General features: G+C 38.0%; 1 long non-coding RNA gene across 2 annotated transcripts in view; it reads right to left on the bottom strand.

The window, feature by feature from the left end:
• Nucleotides 1–6777: 6777 nt before the first annotated feature.
• Nucleotides 6778–17417, bottom strand: part of LOC140506603 (uncharacterized) — a 244408-nt gene continuing 233768 nt past the window's right edge. For both annotated transcript variants that reach the window (XR_011967998.1, XR_011967997.1), the window contains one exon: nt 6778–15907. This is a non-coding gene — a long non-coding RNA (uncharacterized lncRNA). The remainder of the gene's footprint in view (nt 15908–17417) is intronic.

The raw sequence follows: 17417 nt of genomic DNA, 5'->3' as shown, positions 1-17417 counted from the left end.
AATGTGACCTTAAATTGTCTTATTAATTATTCCATTGAAGATTTTTTTGTTAGCATGTGAGTATGAGTTATGGTTTGGGGTTCAGTCTTTGATAGAGAGCATTGTGAGATGTAAAGTGATGATTTTGATTATATTAAATTAAAGAGGTTTTGTATAAATAAAATCAATGCAGTCAAAATTAGAAGGAAAGCAGAAAGTTGGAGGGGTTATAGATAGTTTCTCAGATAAAAGTCTCATATCTCAAATAGAGAATTTTGTCAAATTTTGTCAAATTTTGTCAAATAAGAATATGAATCATTTCCCAATTGATAAATGGTCAAAGGATATGAACACATGACACAAAACTAGGAGAAGTAAACAAATTAGAGTGAGAATTCAAGAAGACCTGGATGGGCTAGAATTTAGAGCTGAATCAAGAAATATCAGATTGAATTGTAATGAAAATAAAGTCCTTATAATGAATTGTCATGAATGTAAAGTCCTTAGGTTCAGAAAGAACTGAGTTCATTTCTTGCATCTAACCAACACTAGTTGCTTAATCTAGGTCTAGTCACTTAAACTAACAGTACCAGCAGGCAAATCTGTGGGACTCTTACTCATAGATGAGTTGCTGGTATGCATTAGTAGAGATAATTTCCATACTGGGACTTCCTCACTGCTAATATAGTTGTTGTTGCTGCTGCTGATGGTGATGTCATAGAAGAGATTTCAAAAAATCAACTTCATAAATTCAAGTGGGAAAGTCACAGTTGAATTACACTTTTTTCCCCCAGGGGAAAAAAAGATTTAGGAAATCCAGTGTCCTTCAAGTTCATCAACAGTGTGATATGGAGAGGCAGCTTATCCTCTACTAAAGGATATCCCCAAAACCTTAATGTACTTTTATTGTAATCAGTGAAGTTAAACTTTAATAGCTTGAAATTGCACTAAGATTTATGGAACAACAAAAATATTAGTGTTTCTAGTAGATAGTGGGCTAGGCTTTTAGTCAGAAAAAACAGCATCTGAAATCTAATTGTGACAAATACTGGATTTGTGACCATGAACAAGTCACTTAACCTCTAACCTCTAACCTTATCCATAAGATGGGAATAACAAAATGTGTGATATTTACTTCAAGGTTGTTTTGAGAACCAGAAAGTCAATAAATAAACATTTATTAAGTGTCTCGTATCTGACAGGCATTATAAACTTTGACAAATTTAAAGGGTCATACAAATGTATATTGTCATTACTGATATCATTATTAGTTAGCTAAGAAACTAATGCTACCTTAGGCTGCATTGAAAAGTACAGTGTTCAAGAGTAAGAAGGTAAGAGTCCCTCTGTACTTTGCCCTGGTTATATCATACCTAGAGTGCTGTTTCTGGGGCAAGTAGGTGACATGGTGGATAGAGTACTAGGTCTAGAGTATGGAGGACTCATCTTCCAGAGTTCAAATCTGGCCTCAGTCACTTATTAGCTGTGAGACCCTGGGAAAGTCACTTAACTCTGTTTTCCTTAGTATCCTCATCTGTAAAATGAGCTGGAGAAGTAAATGACAAACTTGTCTGGCATCTTTGCCAAGAGTTTTCTTGTCCCTAAATAGGGTCACAAAGAGTTTGGTGCCACTGAAATGACTGAACCAAAACAACAGAATGCTGTTTACAGTATGGGTACTGTAGTTTAAGATATTCATTAATATGTGGCAGAATCTTCAGAGAAAGACAACCAAAGGGTAAGGAATGATAAGCAGGGGCTGTGCTGGAACCAGATGAAACCAGCTTTTCTGTGAGAGCATTTACACCTTGGAAATCAGCAAATGCTATAAATCAGGGCTTGATTTGTTGTTTCGTCAGTTGTCTAGATTTCAGAAAGTGATGGAACAAAGGTTAATAATACAAATTTAACTTAAAAATGAGATTTCATACATTTTTGACAGTAAAGCCAGTTGTTATGTGCATTTACCAGAACACTCCTGCCCACAAGGTCATGAGGTTAAATTAAAAAAAAAAAATAAAAAACCCAGGTATATTTAGCCTAGAGAAGAAAAGGCCTAAGGTGGGATAGACATCATTGCTGCCTTTAAATATTGGGACAAAGGGTGTGTGTGCAGAAATAAGAACAATAGGTTGAAGTTTTAAAGAGGTCAATTTAGGCTTGAGTTAAGGAGTAAATCTCTTAATAATTAAAAGATTCAAAAGAAGGGTAGGTTACTTTGGGAGGTAACAGGTCCTTCCCAATTAAGATCTCTAATCAAAGGCTGGGGATCATTTATTGCATATACTATGGCTGGGGAAAGGGTCATTTCCTCAGGTATAGTTGAACTGTATGGCCTCCGAATCCTCTTCCAACTCAGATTCTGGCACTTTATGATCAATAGCTATGTAGTGATGTAGTTTTAGATAAATTGCTATGATTTTTGTGCCTCAGTTTCTTCATCTGTAAAACATGAGAAAGGATACTTACATTACCTGTAGTAAACTCCCTTTAGGCAAAGAGTGTTTCATTTGTCTCTTTGTCTCCCCGGTGTTTCACATATAAGAGATGATTCATAAATGATTGTTAGATGAATGAATGAAATGTTGCATTTGCTTTGAAACCTCAATCTTATACATTGCTGTCTTTACCAAGATCATTATTAGTTCTACTACACTTTAAGTAGCTTCTTTAAAATGGATTGTCATTGCTAATTAAGAACTATGCATTGCTTTGAAATTCCATATGCAAAGGAGGTGAAATGCAGATTTGATTGGCATGTGCTAAAACTGTACATGTCTAGAGTCTCATAGAATATTTCACCCATGCTGGCAAATCAATAAATGGAGCCAAAATGTTATTCAATATATACATATTTTTAAAAACCAGATATTTTACAATTGAAGCAAAAAAGTAAAAAATGAAGTGCCCAGGCTTCTCCTCAATAAACAAATATCATGAATCAACAGTTGTGAACATATTCAAATGTACCTATTCTGTACATATGTCTTTAGTGAAAGTAAGGCAGCTGACATCACATTTACTTCTTTGTCACAGAAAGAAGCAATGTCTAATTGATGTTTTATCATGTCCATAAAGGCATGACATTAAAGTAAATCTTGATAAACTCCGTATATCTAGTCAGATTTCTGAATTTGCTGAAGCAACCCAAATCTTGAAACTCACAAATTGTTCTATCACTCTCCTTCTTGCTCCCAACAACATTATTATCTGCCCACAATTTTCTCCTTTAGCCTTCAATATTCTTTCTTACAATTAGATCCTTCAGTCCACTACTTAGATGAAAGATGCTGATGAAAAATGTTATATCAAGATCACAATGAATCATCTGAGATCGACTGACAAGATGATGACAATGAAGGAAGGCAATGTGAAGGCAGAATCTGGACTGAGCAAGTCATGAAAAGTTTGTTCTAACCAGATGTCCTCTCCCATTCTTGCTTAATTATATTCCTACTTCTTCCAAAAGTGATCCGTTTACTCCTGAAGTTTTCAAAGAGTACTTCATTTGAATATCCCCATTGCCCCATCACATTCCGCTTTACCTCTTACTTCTTTGCCTGCATATTACATATCCTTCAGTGGACTGTAAGATCATTGAGGATAGAATTTTTAATGCAAGTATGCTTTACACGTTTATATTCCTGGTACCTATCATAGTACCTGGCACATAGCAGATATTTAATAAAGATTTATTGAGTTGAATTAAATATATGTATTTGTATTTTTGCATTCATATGTGATATATGCTAACAACTAAATAATGACTAATATCTACAACTGGGAAGAATAATTAGCAATTCATCAATTAATAAGTGCTTTAACTTCAAAGATTAACTATTAACTTTTTAAATTATTCTTTATAGCTTGCTCACTCTTGGTGATCAAATCCATGAAAGTCTTAAGTGAGTTTGGCTTCCTCATAAGAAATATAAGACTTATGAGAAAGAACCATACTTTGAGAAATGAAAGCCCAATTTCATGGATTAATGGCTGTTAATGATTTGTAATCAATGAGAAGATTCTAGCCAAATAAACAAGCTAGCTTATTTATATATTTATTTGAAATAGCAAAGAATAATTATTTTGCTAATGATTCTTCTTCATTGTCATGTAACACTCCACCTGCTCAGAGGTTAGATTTTTAGCAACCACAACCCACTGGGAAAATGTTTTTGCTTATTCTATTTTACTACAAGATTATATTCCCTATATCTTCAGTTAAGGATAATAGGAATACTACTATTGTCTTATCAAAAGAAAAGATGTTTTAAAAATTATTAAGCAAAAATTTTATTTCTTAAGTCTGAATTTTCAATTCTTCAGTCTGTAATCCTTCAGAACTAATTTATTTCAAATAAACACCTATGGTCCACAAGGGCTGTTAATTTCCCAGGGTTTTTTTTTTTTCCTAAACAGTTATTTGATATTGACTCAGTTATTTTAACAATGTAGAATGATCAGTTTTGGAGGTTAATTTTTTAGCAAGTCCCTCTGGCATCTGCTTCTCCTTTGCACTGCCTGCTAAACATTACAACTTGCCCTGAAGCTAAGCTCTTCAGGACATACAACTGTAGCTGTTCATTAGCTAATTAGTGCTTATTCCTTAAATTACACTGTTCTTGTCTAACCTGGGAGATGAACAGCAAATTATTTCTGGCTGCCCTCTCATGTCCCATGTTACAACAAAACTGAACTGTATTAAAAAAAAAATCCCTTTTCATATTTCTTTTTTGTCTACCTGACTGTTTGGTTTAATTAGGAGAACTTTTGTACAAGGACAGGACACACCTCTGGCTCCTAAAACTGCATTCCCTAGAGGTTGGCTTAGGTTTGTTCAGGAATACTTTAGCTACAGTTTGTAAAAAGAATCAAGTACTTAGTTAAATTTCCACTGCTTTGGCTGGGTTAAGGCAATTTGACTGCTTGAAACTCAAGCTGATTTCTTATGGACTACAAATATGTGACTATATCCAACAAATACAAAACCATATAGTTTCAACTGAACAGCTATAAAATGGTTTTCTACTAGAACACAGGTTATCTGAATGAAGGGAACAAAAAAAAAATGGTTAGGTTTATGGTCAATGACTTCTCAGAGTCTTTTCTATTGATTAGAAAGCCATTTGGTAAAATGTCTACACATCATTGTGCACCAGATTTATATGTTACGGAATAAAATCTCAAAAAAATCCTTGAAAGTTTTCATGATTTTTGCCTACTATTATCATCTTCATGGTATACTTGATAAAAATGATACAGCACCTCAAGGCAAAACAACACAAATACAACAAGTATTTATTAAGTGCTTATTAGGTGGCAGGCATTGTGCTGTTGAAAGTTTAACTTTTGATAACTTTTTTAACCTTCAATCACAAAAATTTTGTAAAAGGAGGAAGCTAGAAAAAAGAGAGTAAATGACTTGTCCATGGTTACCGAGTAAAGAAGTTTTGTGAATAGAATCCAGCCACAGACCTCGGCAGTCTCTACTAAAGTGCTTCTTCCACTAAAGTCTTTACATGAAATAAGGTAAATATTGGCATACTCTAGATGATATTGCCCCAATGATGGTATTTCATAATATTATCATTAACTTATATTAACTAAACACTGTGGTCATAGCATCATCATTTCCTACTATAACAATACTCACCACTCATTTTATGACTTTTTCCTATGAAAATCACTGCCCTTTTTAATATTATTTCACCTAACATTGAGTTTTCATAGTTATCATTAATGATGATAAGTAACATACATTGGCCTACTTACGTGATAAAAATGGTGGTAACCAGAAACTAGCAGTTCAGTAAAAAGTGAACCAGTTAAGAGTTTACATTGCCAGGCATTGCACTAACTAAGCATCAGGAATACAAACATAATGAGCATCTGGCCAATAATCAAAGTCCTTATGACTCTGTGCAGCAGATTGTATCAGTGTGCTAAGCACATGCAACACCCTACAAGGAAGAAATTGGAGATCTGGCTTCTGGGAGACTTAGGATAATGCAAAATGGAAATGCCATAGAAGACTTTGGAGCATGTGTAGACATTCTCTAAATGACACAGGTGTGCTAATCACATAGTAACCTCCATATGGCAACCTCTTCTATTGGCTCCAGTTGTGAAACCAGAACTGTGGGTGTCTCCAAGAAAGCATTAATCAGCCCAGGTCTTGGCTCTCTTTACTGTTTCTCATTCTCTTGCTTTGAGTCCTTAGCTGGTGGAATCTATTGAGTGACAGTGCTATTAGAAGAGAGGAAGTCCTCATCCTTTAAGGCTGAAATGTGGACTTCTGAATGTGTTCTTTGGTTCTTTCCCTGCCTGGGCGTTTGCCTTTTTGTTTTAGGGAAAGGGTTAGAAACTGTGCCCTTTTAAAGATCAGGAGAAGATTCAGAATTCGGGTTATATGAAGTCTGGGAGTTGAGTTCACACTATGTTTTATAGCCAATTCTGTTGGGATTGGAAGCTCAAATCCATGTGGATGGTCTCAGGCGGGTAAAAGTGGGACTTCTAAATCTTAGAGTCTTACGAGGCCCTCCATGAACAGCGGGGGTTCGAGAAGGTCAGACTGAGCTAGCTCGGCTAGCTCGGGTATTTCCACCTCTCCCCGGGAGATACGTGATGGGTGGAGTCTCCCTGCCCTCGAGATTGTCCCGGATTGGAGCACACCTAGTTACCTAACAGCACGGTATTGAGATGCAAACTGTGAGGCTGAAGGTTAAGTAGGATTGAGGAAGCCTGAAAGCTCTCTCTTAGCAGTGTGGAGCCAAGAGGACAGTAGGCTCCGCTCCTCTTCTTTCCTCTCTCCCCTCCCCCTCTTTCCCCGCTTGTACTTCTATTTCCAAGCCCTTAAGATCCTAGCCTCCTTAGGAAATCTCCCCCTCTTCCTCCTAAGGAAGACTCCCCTGCACTTGTAACTAGACCCTGAAATAAAGCTCAACCCTTGTTCGACTCTGGAACGTCCTTTCTCTCATATGTGCATCCAGTTTTGGCCAACCGAAGACCTCGGAGGTGAGGTAAGAAAGACTCGGGTAGCCCAATACAGGCCTCTAGGCCTGGCACAATTCAGCATGATTGTCCCAAATAGTAAAGAAAGAGAAACCATCAAGACCTACTCTATTGATAGTTGACATGAAAACTCATACAGAAGCCATGCTATATATGATAAGGTACTTGTAGGACTAAGGCTATACAGAAACTATGCTAAGTTTGAGTTAACGTTGCACAGGGACTAAAGCAATCCAGGAGAAAATATGTCCCTGAGATGCTTGGGGAAAATATGTGTACTTTTCACTATATCTTCAAAGAAAATAACCCCTGCCCCAAAATAAAATCTAACTGATAGCAAGTGGCTAAAAGGAACCAGGGTGCTAATTACAGATGTCTAAGGAGCGCACACCCAGAATAGGCACTTGATCCAATGGCATTAGAAGAAAAATACTCCCACCTTTTAAAAGGTACCCCTAAACCCTGAAAGGAAGATGTAGCATTCTTGCTGCTGGAAATCGTAACCAGGGAGTACACTCTACATAGAGAAAAGAAATAATTCTTGCCTGTAAGGCTTTACTTTTCAATGGATGTGGAAGCAAAGAGTGTAAGATTTAGAGCAACTCTTTGGAAATGTGAAAAATAACTATAGATAGATTTAGAACCATTCACCCTCTCTCAACCATGGCACAATACATCTCTACTTAAGACAGTCATTCATTTATACTCCTGTGCATAAACAACTGGTCACTGATAATGAAAAGTCTAAAACAGTCTCATAATAAACTCTGTGATGGTGATTTCATTATACATATTAGCACTGAAAATTATATTATAAGATATTTACTAGCCATTCGCCTTCAGAAACCTTCAATTTACTCTTGTCCATCTAGAATGAACAGGTATCTTGGTTGCCATATTGAAAACTGTGCAATGGTTTGAAATCTAGGACATAGCCAATCGATTTGTTAAGAAGCTGATCCTGAGCTAATAGGGCTGTGGGCATTAAAATTCATTCTTTAAAAATGTTTGAATTGGATGCTGCCATCAGCTTTCCTAATGCATAAACTAGGCTGTGTTTTTTAGTTGAGAATTTATTTTTAGCTATACAAGTCAAGATGAAGAAGTTTGCTATCTATTTCTGTTGTCATTACTATTTTAATTGTCCATAGATTGCACTGGATCAAACTGAAACATGTTATCTTATGAATCAACAAAATAACCAACCAACATATATTAAACAACTATTATGTGCCAAGGGATGCTGGATAGAGCAGTGCGTAAAGTTCTGGGTCTGGAGTTAAGAGGACCTGAATTAAAATTCAGCTTCAGACAATTACCGTGGGACACTAGGCAAGTCACTTAACCCTGTTTGTCTCAGTAAAATGAGCTGGAGAAGGAAAATAGAAAATCATTCTAATATCTTTGCCAAAAAAAAACAAAAACCCAAATGAGGTCACAGAAAGTCCAACACAACTGAAACAACTGAATAACAGCTCATTGTATGCCAAGCACTGAGCTAGGGTCTTGGAATACAACGCCACAACCTAATCCCTTCTCTCAAGCAGCTTGAATTTTATTGAGTGAGGCAACAAATACATATATAATTATATACCAAATAGTTTAAAAATAGAGTCCATGGGAATATTTGGGGTGGATTCTCTAAATTTGCACATCTTGTGTTTGTTTTGAGTTACTTCAATTCTACTTTGCTCACAGAGCACAGCACCTTCTCTGATATGGACACGCCATGCTGAGTAATGCTGCACAATCAATTCCAAAGTTCTTAAGAAAGACCTTGAGAATGTCCTTGTATTTCTAACCACCATGTGAGTGCTTGCCCTTGCACCATAAAATAGTCTTTTTGGCAGGCTCACATTTTGCATTTGGAAAATTATATCAAAATTTGCCTGCCTGGAGAAGTTCAGCATCATTGTACGTCAATTTCTTGATGACACACTTGCCTGTGTTCTGGATAATGGACAGTGCTCTCATGCTTTCCCAGTCACCAATAAAGTGAAAGGCTCTGTGCTTGCTCCCATGCTTTTTAGCATGATGTTTTCAGTCATGTTGTCATGGCTCATGTCAATGAGTATGAACATGGCATCAAGATCAACTGTCACACTGATGGCAAATTCTTCAACTTGAACAGGATACAAGCCAAGACCAAAATGGAGGGAGTATTGGTACATGCTTTTCTTTTTGCAGATGATTGTGCACTCTATGAGCCTCTGAAGCTGAGATGCAACAAAGCATAGATCAATTCTCTGCAGCTTGTACTAATGAAAGGGACCAGGCTGGAGGAAGGGAGGCATTGCATCAAAGTCTAGAGTCAGAAGGAGAAGGAGGAGAGGGAAGAAAGGTTGGCTTGGGCTCCTCAAAAAGGGGTACCAGGAAGAGCCTCTTTATCTTTTCAATAGTAAAAGTAGGACTCAGGGGCAGAGGGATATTCCAAGGTGAGAGCTAAATTGAGTTTTGCATTGAGTTTAGGTTTGAAGAAACTAGGGATTACAAAAAGTGGACATAAAGAAGTGCATTCTTGCAGACTCTGGAGACGGAATGTTGGCAAAGAACAGCAAGGAAGACTGTAGCTAGGCCAAAGATTATGTGAAGAAGAAATTTATACCCCTAGTAGTAATCTCAGGATGAGCTCTAATCTGGGCACAAGGAGAGCTAAAAGATGTTAAGATGTGTATATAAGATGTCTCTATAGATGTCAGTATAAGACTATCACAAACAGGAGGGTGGGGTAGGAAAGGAGGGAGAGGGAGAGGGAGAGGGAGGGAGGGAAGGAGGGAGGGAGGGAGAGAGAGAGAGAGGGAGAGAGAGAGCAGAAAAGAATGAGGAAAGGGGAAAGAAGGGTCAGAGAAGTGAAAAGGGGAAAAGGGAGGGAGAGGGAGTTAAGTAGGCTAATAAACTGGACAGTCAACAATTGCTGTAACCCTAAAATAAAAAGGAAACAATCATCAGATAGCCTATGTAGAGCCTTTTTAGTGAGAATTGTCTTTTACCAAGAGGTCAATAAATAATGTGAAATCTTTTATATAGTTGCACTTTTCCAAATTATCATTCTTCTAATAATCTTATTTCATGGCTTTCCTAGGAGCATACAATCTCCTTAAATTTTATCCCAGAATCATAGAATATATGGGTAGGAAGAGACCTGAAAGGCACATGATACAACCTAAAGCCGAAAAGAAATCTCCTCTATAATCTCCTTGATTATATAATCAGTCAATAATCAACAGGCATTTACTAACCACCTATTGTGTGCCAGGCACTGATGAGTGGTCATCCAGCCTCCATTTGAAGATTTTTAATATAGGGAACCTATGATCTTCTGAGATAAAACATTGAACTTTTGGATAATTCTTATTCTTAGAAATTTTACCTTTTTTTCCTCCTTCACACTGAGCCAAAAACTTCCTCTTTGCAACAATCACTCATTTCCCAGCATGATAGAACCTAAATGCAACATCATGCTATAAACCTGTCATGCTTTTGTCATGTTTTTTTGACTGACTCATATTAAGCTTGCAGGTCACTGAAATCCACAGTTTGCACAACTGTAAAATGGGGATAATAATAGCATCTTAAAGATCAAATGAGATAATATTTGTAAGGTGTTTATTGCAGTGCTTGGAATATAAAATGCTTATACACTTCTCTTACCATTAAAACCTGAAGAACTTTTTTATATGAAACAATTCATATCTATGCATCTCTCCTCTTATACTCAAATGATTTGTTCGTTTTTAATTCAAGCAGAGGGATTTTTTTCCTATTAAATTTCCTCCTCTTAGTTAGATTTGACCCACTCTTCCAACCTATCTGGATCTTTTCAGTTCTCCAGACTCTCATACCCTTTGTCAACTCTCCCTCCTAGCTTTATGCCAACTTAGGTTATGAGTATTTAGTTGTTTTTTTTTTTTAATTTTAGATGTCCCAGTGTGCAATGGTGCCATCTTACCTTGTTTACACATTCACAGAGGAAGCTGATTTTTCTTCCCTTGGACATGGTACAATGCTTTATGCCATTCTTATATTTTTATCATGTTCTATTTCATGTTATTGTTCTAAACATACTATGTCTATGTCATTTAACTTCTACTCAATTGGCATCTGTATGTGGGCAGGGAAGGTCTTTTATTCAGTCTGCTCTTGTTCATCTTTCAGTTTTGAAGAGGACCAATGATGTTCTGGTATATGGGAGTTGGATTGAAGTGAATCAGAGCTGCAAAGTCATCAGCCTTATTCAGAGTCATCAAAATCCAGTGCAAGACAAAAATCAGGATGGTTGGTGATGGCCCAGGATGCAGTCGATTATCTTGGTTTGATATCTTCCTTGTGTGGTTAAGCTCAAGCTCTAAGCCTCTATACCTTCTGCTTCAGCCACCTTCATAGCCTTTGGAACAAATTGTTCTCATCTACTCTTTCCTCTGTAGGGGGAGGAGTCTTTACATGTTGGGAGTAGACACCCTCCTAAGGGGTTTGAGGCTTGCAAATTACCTTCAACCTGGTTTAACCCATCTACTGAGATGATGTGACCAAGGTGTGGCTGCTGTGCATGCTATAGCTTCTTGGAGTCACGGTTTAGAGTTGGGTGAAAGATGGACACTGAAGGTGAGTGAGCCTCCCTGAAAACGGTTCAACAAGCCCTCATAACAGAGGTGCTAGTCTTCCCTGAACACCCCATCATTTAATCTGTATGTTTTTGCTAGAAGAGGCTCTTTTGTGTAGCAGATTGCTGGCTGGCCTGGAGACAGGAAGCCAAGTCTCTAAGGTTCAATTACTGCCACTGAGGCATCCTAGCCATGTGGCCCTGAACAATGTACTTCATTTCTCAGTGGCCCAGACAACCTTTTATAATTCTAAATCAAAGATGCTGATCTGCATTGATAGAGAAATATATATTCTTTAATCTAGAATATTTTGAATAAGTGAAGTCATAGATCTATCCAGTACAAATAAATAAATCAACCTGCCCTGCCCTCCACATCCCATCACTTTGCACATAGTGGGTCCTTAATATCATTGTTTGGCTAATTCAATTCTCTAAAATACTAACACCTACCATGACAAGCTTTTCAAATAAGGATTCAGCATAGTAAATAAAGGAGAATTGACCTGGGAATCAGAAAATCTAGTGTCTAGGCTTGTCTCAGGCAGTAAAATTGTGTGACCTTGGTCAAGTAAATTTCCCTCTTTGGATCACAATTACCTTTTCTGAAAAATGAGAGATTTTCTAAGGTTCTTTCTGGCTCAGATATTTTGGATTCTACACACTTCACTGTTTTATGCCATGGAACTATTGAAAAGCAGAGTAGTGAATGAAGCAGAACAGTGTCATGACTTGATTATCATACCTCACCAGACAAGTATCAATAGAGGTGACTTTTGATTATGCAAGCTCATGAAGTACAGAAAATACCACATGAAAAACCACTGATAATCCAAGGTCTCAGCTAAGCAGAAGGATTCAACATCTACCTGCACCTGACCTTTGCAAGAAACACTTCTCTGCAGTAAAATTGTCTTGACTTTTGGCACTTCGAGCCTTCCCCCACCTGCTTCCTGGAAGAGGTGCTACAGTAGGTTAAGTGGCTGAAAGGAGACCAGGCACAGTGGCAGAGGGAATATATAGTATCAGGCATACACAAACCAGATGGGGAGTTTCTCGGTGAATGTTAAGATGACTATGATAGGGTCCTGACACTTAAGAGATCTGGTGACAAGGTGGCCTAGTCTTAATTCATGCCAACATTATTGTCATATGCTCCTTAGTCAAGCGGAGGCATTCTAACAACCCAGTGTCATGTCAAAAACTTCATTAATAGGGGAAAAAAACCAAAGCAGGAGACATAGGCATTATTTTGAATGTCTGAAAAGGAGACTGGTATAAAAAATTCTTAGCTAAAATATCATGCATGACTTAAAATGTAAAATAGAACACTGGGAGAGAAATGGGGGGAAGGAGCCAAGCTGTGTTCACAGATGAAGGGAAGGCTTTCTGGTGTGAGTGTGTATGTAGGGATAGGGTTGGGGAAGAGCTAGGTAACCATCTGGAAGGAGGGTAGATTACTGGGTAAACCCATGCTATGACAGAATGGTATCTATGATGGAAAACTGTCTGGAATTGAGTGAGCATGTGATCCAAAGCCTCAGTTTTTTCATCTGTAAAATGAAACGTGGATTAGATGATCTTTAAAGTATCCTTCAGGTCTAAGTCTATGACTTAAGGTTTTAGCAGTTTACAGGGATATGCATCCCCAAAGCTCCAGAAACTAGGGTTGTCACTGAAAAGAACACAAGCTCTTTGTCCTCGCTACCCAGAGAAGTAACCCTGAAAAAAGGCTACATTTTACCTAAAGAGTATGTGTGTGTTTGTGTGTGTGTGTGTGTGTGTGTGTGTATCAGTCTATCTCTGTCAATTTTTTTCCTGCTCTTTGGAGGAAGTGATTCCTTTTTAAAAAAGGAAGTTATCCTTTTTCCTTCTGTATCCTTTATCACATCTCTTTCCTTTTCCAGTAAATTGCCCCTCTTCTAAATATTCCCCACCACCTCTCTCTAATCTACATTTACTCCCTATAGGCTTCTTCCAAGTTCATTCCCAAGAGGAAGCATTTCAGGACAGAGGGATAGATTAAGCAAAGGTACAATATTGAGAAATGGAATGTCGACTTGCAGCAATAATCCATTTAGGCAGGAATGTGGACTTCATGAAGAGGAGAAATATGAAATAAGGTAGGAAAGATAAGTGGGAGCTAGCTGGTGTGGGATTAAATGGCAAGCTGTGGTTAGAGTTTATCATATAAGCAATGTGGAAGCGATGATCTTTCTTTCTTTCTTTTTTTCTCTTTCCTTCCTTTTCTTCCTTCTTTTCCTTCCTCCTCTTTCCTTCCTTTCTTCTTTCCTTCTTTCTTTCTTCCTTTCTTTCTTCCTTTTTTTCCTTCCTTCCCTCCTTCCTTTTCTTTTTAAAGATTGACATTGCATTTTAGAATGACTGATTTGACAGTGGCATGGAGAAATACCCAGAGGTTTGAAAGACTGGAAGCAAGAAGACCTGTTCACTGGTCTATTACAGTATCACACTCAAGAGGTAATGGAGTCTAGAATAAAAGTGGTAGCAAGAGAAATGCAAAGGACATGGCAGATAGAGTGGAGAGGTAAGAAAGGTAAAGGCAAGGGTCAAATATAACTCCATCAGGAAGCTGGAGTGATCAATGGAGGCTCCATTAACATAATCAGCTAAGTCAGAAACAAAATCTGGCTGGACAGAAGGATCAATAAGAGGGGAGGAAGGTGCAGGACAGGAGAAGAAGGTGGTAAATTCAGTTTTAGACATGGTACCTGTAGGGTCCTGAGGGGCATATATCTAACTAGAAATGTCTAGGAGACACTTGGAAATATGTGAACCTAGAGAACAGAAAAAGTTAGGCTTAGAAATACAGATTGGGGAGTCATCTGTGTAGTGGTGATAGCAGAAAACTTTGAAGTGGTGCCTCAACAAAGAAAATAATATAATAAAAAAATATATGAGGGTTGGAGACAGAACATGGAGAAATGCCTTCTTTTGGAGGTAGGAAGGTAAAAGAACTAGCTAAGAAAAACTGGAAAAAAAGTGCTTGCCAGTAAGCTATCAATATCAAAAAGGCTCCATGTAATGGAGATTACCTTTCCCCTTCCTTCCAATTCCCCTCTCTCAGCTACCCCCAGCTGCCACAGACTGGAGAAAGCACATACAAAGAAGTATCTTTGGAGTTTCCACAGACTTATGCAGAAAATTCTTATTGAGGAAACTCCCTTAATCTCTGTAAGTATCTGGTCGGCAGTTGACAGTTTTAAAGGGTCACTTGGGGCCACTGAGAGACTAAGAAACTCGTCCAGGGTTTCATAGCCCTTGTGTGTTAGGAGGCAGAATTTGAACTAAGGTCTTACTGTCTCAGAGTCTGGCATTCTATCCACTGTGCCTTGCTGTTTCTCTCTAAAACTTATACTTAAGGACCGAAAGGGAATGGATTTTTAATGGTGGAATGTTCAGGTACCATGACAGTCATTGGTGGGGGAGATATTTTTTAAACTAAGTGACTTGATCAGTAAAGCCCTTCTAAGCACACCACCAGGCTTTCACTACTCTATTTATGCATAACCACAGAATAACAGATCTCAAAGGGCACTATTTTACAGATGAGTAAACTGAGGTGAAGGGAGCAGGAACATTGAGAACCCCAAGGTTACCTGACTAGTTGGAACGCAGAGAAAGATTACAGATCTGAGGCCCACAAAGCAGCATGGCAAATGCACCTGTTTTCAGTCAGCAGGTCACATTTTCTAAACTGTTAAAAACTGATGTGAATTTGCAAAACCAGTAAAGGACACTTGCTCATGTAGCCAACGCTGTTCCCTGTAGCATTGTATGTTTAGCAGCATGAAGTGTAATCTAGTTTTAAAAGACTTTAGTGACAGGGCGTCCATCACTTCCCATGGGGGAATAGCCTTTCTGACCTCACAACTGGGAACATCTTGCTGATTATCTACATTTTCTTTTGGGGGATTTTCTAGCTTTAACTTAAGACATTTTCCTATTAAGATAGACCATGACACTCCCTGCCAAGGGGATACCAGGTAACCAGAGGAAAAAAAAAGAAATGAGAAGAATCCACATTACAAGATTTCAGATTTGCTGCACAAATAGTGAGGACATTCTCCCCACAGTCCGAGAAATTCAAACCATGCAAAGTGGTCAGGAGACAAAGGAATGAAACCACACAAAAACAAACCACAGTCTTGCCCAGCATGAAGAGTCTTCTTTATGTACAGTGAACAACAGCGGTATTATCATTTCAAGGAGCCCTTCATTCCCTTCTCTTCTAAGAGAGTTCGGCCACCTGTACAGTTTCCACCAGACAAATACTTCAGAAGATCTCTTTTCACTTACCTAAAAGAGAGACAGAAACAAAATAATAAGAGAAGATAGTTTTGCCACAGCCCCTCATTTCGGTTGTACTCTTCAGATACAGTAAAATACAGATATATTTATTCAATTTCGAAATTACCTGTGATTATCAGTTGTATGGCTATTCTCGCCACCAATGCAGCTCACAATCCTGTACTGCCCTGGTAGATGGTTTTATAAGTTTCTGTCCTACCCAAAGGCCTCATTGAGAAGAGGAGTGCTTAGATTCTCCAGTGCTAAATCAGCTCACAGGTTCTGCTAAGTCCAACCGATTTAGAATTTTTTTTTTTTTTTGATGAGGCAATCAGGGTTAAGTGACTTGCCTAGAGTCACACAGCTAGTAATTGTCAAGTGTCTGAGGCTGAATTTGAATTCAAGTTCTGCTGATTCTAGGGCCAGTATTCAATCCACTGTACCACCTAGGTGCCCTGAGAGTAGCTTAGAATTAAAATCACTTAATAAGGGTCACTTAGCTGGCATATGTCAGAGAAGGGACTAGAATTCAGCTGTGAAGGATCACAGATTTAGAGCTGAAAGGTACATTAGAGACCCTAAAGACCCAACTCCTTTATTTTACAGAAAAAGAAACAGAGAAAATTAGGCTGCAAAAGGTAGTATGCTTCAGAGGTACCATGTGATACTAGGTACTGGCTTGATTACAGACCATGTCTGCTATTCATGGGCAAGACTAGGGGAAAAAACACCACCATAAGGCTGACTTCTAGTTAATGATTTTTGGCATACAAGTAAGTTAAGTGATTTGCCCAAAGTCATAAGGCCAGTTGAAACTCAGAGAGGTTACAGCAACTCAAGAAAAGTCCCAGTGTCCCTTGATTGATATAATTGCTATCATCCTTTCAGGGATAATTTATTTTCAGCACTGATCAATGCTCTAGATTTTTTGTTGCTTTTTTTTTCAAATATTATGACTATATAAGATTTCCAGTTCTTGACTCTGAGAACCCATAAATTATCCCTTATTTGACTCAGCAAATGGAGACGATGTGTGCAGCTGGAGCATCCTTTTCTTGGCCATTCCTCATGTTGTAAGTCAGATAAACTACTGTAAAGAACCCTTTCTCATATACCTTTTCCCTATCCCTATCTTACCATCAAGTGATACTTTGGTCATAAAAGATAAATGTGCTGCCCATACTTTCAGTGCCAAAAAGTTTTGCCAGTCTCCATCTATATATGCATATGTAGACATATGTATACCCACATATACATGCATGTATATATACATACACATATATACACATATACACATGCAAGTATACACGCACACACTCACACACACATATATATTTATAAAATATGTTTTTCTCATTAAATATAAAATTACATTTATAGGTTCTAGGACCCCAGAGTTTCCCAAACAGGCAGGTTTCAGAGGAAGATTAGGTCCAGTTGAGGTGTACATCTGACAGTTGAATACATCTATCACCAGGAGAGGGGCGGGAAAAGTTTTGTTCATCTGACTGAACATGGG

The sequence above is a fragment of the Notamacropus eugenii genome, chromosome 5 (genome assembly GCF_028372415.1).
Source record: "Notamacropus eugenii isolate mMacEug1 chromosome 5, mMacEug1.pri_v2, whole genome shotgun sequence".
In the NCBI taxonomy this organism is placed as follows: Eukaryota; Metazoa; Chordata; class Mammalia; order Diprotodontia; family Macropodidae; genus Notamacropus; species Notamacropus eugenii.
Note: the sequence above shows the minus strand (reverse complement) of the source record. Positions and strands in the feature narration are given on the sequence as shown.